General features: G+C 47.4%; 1 pseudogene; it reads right to left on the reverse strand.

Moving 5' to 3' along the window:
• Positions 1-1,225: 1,225 nt before the first annotated feature.
• LOC111763153 (U2 spliceosomal RNA) lies at positions 1,226-1,396 on the reverse strand (annotated as a pseudogene).
• Between the last annotated feature and the right edge of the window lie 2,423 nt (positions 1,397-3,819).

A 3,819-nucleotide genomic window follows, 5' to 3' on the forward strand; every position in this document is an offset into this window, starting at 1 on the left:
CTTTTAATGAGACAGTTAAGTCTCAGTTGATCGAACAACGTGAGGAAAGAAACCTTCTGTGGTTCTGCTGCGGAGTCTTTCTTTCTTTCCCTGGGTGTATAAACAATTCAATAGCACATGATAAAAGCAAGGGGGGTGGGGGAATCCACATTAATTTCCTCGAGACAAATGATAAGCTGGCAGGTTTGGCTGCACGGAAGGAGATAAAAGCTCCAAACACAGCCAAATGAATCTTGGGATCCGAGCCTGGTACGGATGCAAATTAAAATAAAAACTATATAAACAGCAGCACAATCGCCCCATTCATGGCTCCTTCATTAGCAGCCAGCTCTCCAGGCCACTGCCTGCGAAGACAACTTCCCTTTCTTCTCCCTTCTAACGAATTTCCAAACTGGTCGACAAAGGGATGCTGAGGACAAAAGCAGTTCTAACTGATGAGGCTCTGGGGAGAGGATTGTTGGGGGGATTCACTTTATGTGGGTAAATGAAAAAGCAAATGTGATGTGTCAGACCAGTGAAGGACAGCCCTCCCGATGGGGATGCGGGAGGCGCCAACTTTCTCCTCTCACCACCCATGGGAATAACAACCCAGAGGGCACACCTGCCAGCCCTGGCCTGCCACTGCCCAATGGGGCCACCTTCCCAAAGTGCCACCTTGTGTGTGTGTGGGGGGAGGCTTTTCAACAGCCAGGCCCTGATGCAGTGCTTGCTACCATGCCAGCCTCTCCTCTTTAGAGTAGAGGATGATTCATTCACTGTATTGTCAGGAAGCACCACCCTGTCAGGCTGTCGTGAGGGCGAGGAGACACAGCTTTACCCCAATTCACCTCTCGTTGGATGTTCAGGCTCCAGGTCACAGGTGTCCCTGGTTCTCTTGCCTCCTGGTTGGCCTCCCTAGTCATCCGGGCCTCTCCAGAAACTGCTTTGAATGATAGTGCTCTCCCCACTGCTCAGCCATCCAGGCTCGAGGACTCCTTTACTATTCCAGACTCCTTCACACGCCCCACACAACCCTCACAATCTCCTCCCCAAGCTTGGAATTCCCTCCTGTTTCCCCTCTGTTCATCTACATGCCCTTAGCCTCATGGGCCTCTGTTTTCTCATTTTAAAATGGGATAATACTCCCTGCTCTACTTATTGCATGGGCCATTGGGAAGCTCAAATGAAATGAGATATATGAAAGCAATTATAAGTGGCATAAATGTATTAACAGCAATGTCTTATTGGAGGCTATAGCCCTGCACCATCTAATGAATGCCAAGAATAATCTCTTTATTGTTTTTTTTTGTTTCAAAAATCAATTTAATATACAATCTTCACAGAGAAAGCATGTCAGATATAAAGTAGACAATAACAAATACTACACTTAATCTCAGCCAAAAGATGAAGAAGCAGTCTCTTTATTGTTAAATGAAGCAACTGCGTTGTTTTTTTCAATCAGTAGTACAAATTAAGATTTGTGCACATTAACATCAAAATGAACTTCCAACCTTTTGAAATTATAGTAGCCAAAAGCAGCCAGAGCAAGCCATTTCCCTCCTTGACCCTTGGTCTTTCCCCAGAGGCTCTCGCCTGCATGTCCCAGTACTCAGTGTCTGCTTCACCTGGTCTATGCTTCCAGCCACACTGCTCTAAAGTCAGGAGAAAGAGCTGCTGCCTGGGAAACTGAAAGACCAAAGAGGGCAGAGAGGGTAGAAGGATTTCCTGGTTTCTAATTTTGAAGGTTGCTTTACTTTGCTCCTTTAGAGAAGATTCCATCATTTAGAAAGATGGACTGTGTGTGTAGTCTAAGTGGCTGCTGCTGTTGTGAACAGGAGCACTTTCCATTGGCTGCTCATGTGCTAAGAGGCAAAGAAGTGGGGTGTCCCATGACCAGCTGCCCTTTCTACCCCTCCCTGCCCAGCTGGAAGGTCACAAGGCCAAGTGGTTCTTTTCACGTCTTCCCAGTTGCTAAGCCTGAGAGGTGCTGTCTGTCACAGACAGCCCTGGCTTTAGGGAAGAGACCCCAGGAGAGGCCCAGCACCGGACCCAGCTCTGTTGCCCCAGCAATTCCAAGCTCTGGCTGCATCAGCCAAGACAATGCTGTTGGAAAGATAATCATGTGGGCATGATAAGTCAGGTCGTAAAGTCTTTTTACAAACTGTACTCACATCCCCACCTGTACTAGCTTCCTAGGGCCGCTGTACAAATTCCCATGATCTGGGTGCCTTAAAATGACAGAAGTGCATTCTCTTACAGCTTAGGGGTTGGTAGGGTTGGCTCCCTCTGCAGGCCCTGAGGGAGAATCTGCTGCCTGTCTCCTTCCTAGCTTTTGGTGGCTGCTGGCAGTCCTCAGGGCTGCTTGGCTTAGGACTGTCCTCCAATTTCTGCCTCGATCTTCACATGGCCTTTTCTTCAGTGTCTGTGTGTCCTTCTGTGTCTGTGTGTCCTCTCCTATTCTGATAAACCTGACTTTTTTTGTGTGTGTGAAGCTTTAAAATAAATTTTTTAATTTATTTATTTTTATTTACTTTATTAAAAAATTCATTGCCCCCATCCCCCAGATGGTTTGTTTGTCTGCCTGAGGCACCGGGAACTGAATCTGGGACCTCCCACATGAAAGGTGAGTGCCCAATGGGCTGAGCCCCATCTGCTCCCCTCCTCTTCTTATAAAGAAGCCCTAAATCCAGGACCGTCTCATCCTGAGATCTTTAACTTAATTACATCTGCAAAGACCCTTTTCCCAAATAAGGTCACCTTCACAGTTTCCAAAGGTTAGGACTTGGACACATCTTTTTTGGGGGCCACTATTTAACGCACTATATTACTCAAACAAAGAGGAGGAGAGAAGATGAGAAAACCACACTGAGCCTCTATTCAAACCTTTGAGAATTCATAGGCAAAGTGGGGACCGGAGCTATCCAGCTGAATTTGGTGGCAAGGGCAGTGGGGGTCCTGGAAGGGGCACTAGCTTGGGGTCCACCCTCCACTCAGGCCCACAGGGGTACCAGGTGGCTAGAATGACAACGTCACAGGGAAAAAATCAAGTCATCAATTTCTCCCCATCCCCACCCACCCTGCTGGGTGACCTAAGGATAACCCAGAGCTTTTGACCCTCCTTGGGGTATGAGGAAGGCAGCTTCCTGAGTGGAGCCCCTGGAAGCCGGCCCGTGGCCCAATGGCCTGGGTCTTTTCCTGCCCTCTTTGTGGAGGTCACTCACCCCCTGAGACTGCCCAGGGATTGCCCTTCCTGGACCAGTGTGTCTGCACAGGATTCAGCACTTAACTTTCTTCTGCAGCTGTTGATGTTTACAGAAGGAAAACAGAAGGAAGAGGGAAAGCATGCACTCAAACTCTTAGTTAACAAAATCCAATTTAAGGGTCAGGAAAAGATCAACCAGGTACAAAACTTCTAAAATTTCCTTTCTCTAAGGAAGAGAAGGAAGAATGAATCACCAGCCTGAAATTTCAATGGAAAAGTTAAGCTCTTAAGTTCACATTCCTCCAAGCAGCTCTTGCCAACTGGAGTAAATAAACAGAGCAGGGGTGTCAGCGAGAATTACCAAGAGAACGTCTGAGGCAGCGATGGTGGGCCTTAGGTCAAGGCCACGCCTATAAAACTCAACTTGTTTTTCAGCCTGGAATTCATTAACCATTGAAAGGCAAAATTTTCCCACAGTGTTAGAAAGAGGAAGTCTGGCAAATGAGTTCTGAAAAAGTTCTGTGGATGCCTTCAAGCACAGTCATTCATTTAGCAGGAAACTGTTGAGTGTATACTGGGTGTCAGTCACTGCTAGATGCCAGGGATACCACCATGGACAGACAGCAACTCACACCCAG

This window comes from Dasypus novemcinctus, chromosome 17 (assembly GCF_030445035.2).
Source record: "Dasypus novemcinctus isolate mDasNov1 chromosome 17, mDasNov1.1.hap2, whole genome shotgun sequence".
NCBI lineage: Eukaryota > Metazoa > Chordata > Mammalia > Cingulata > Dasypodidae > Dasypus > Dasypus novemcinctus.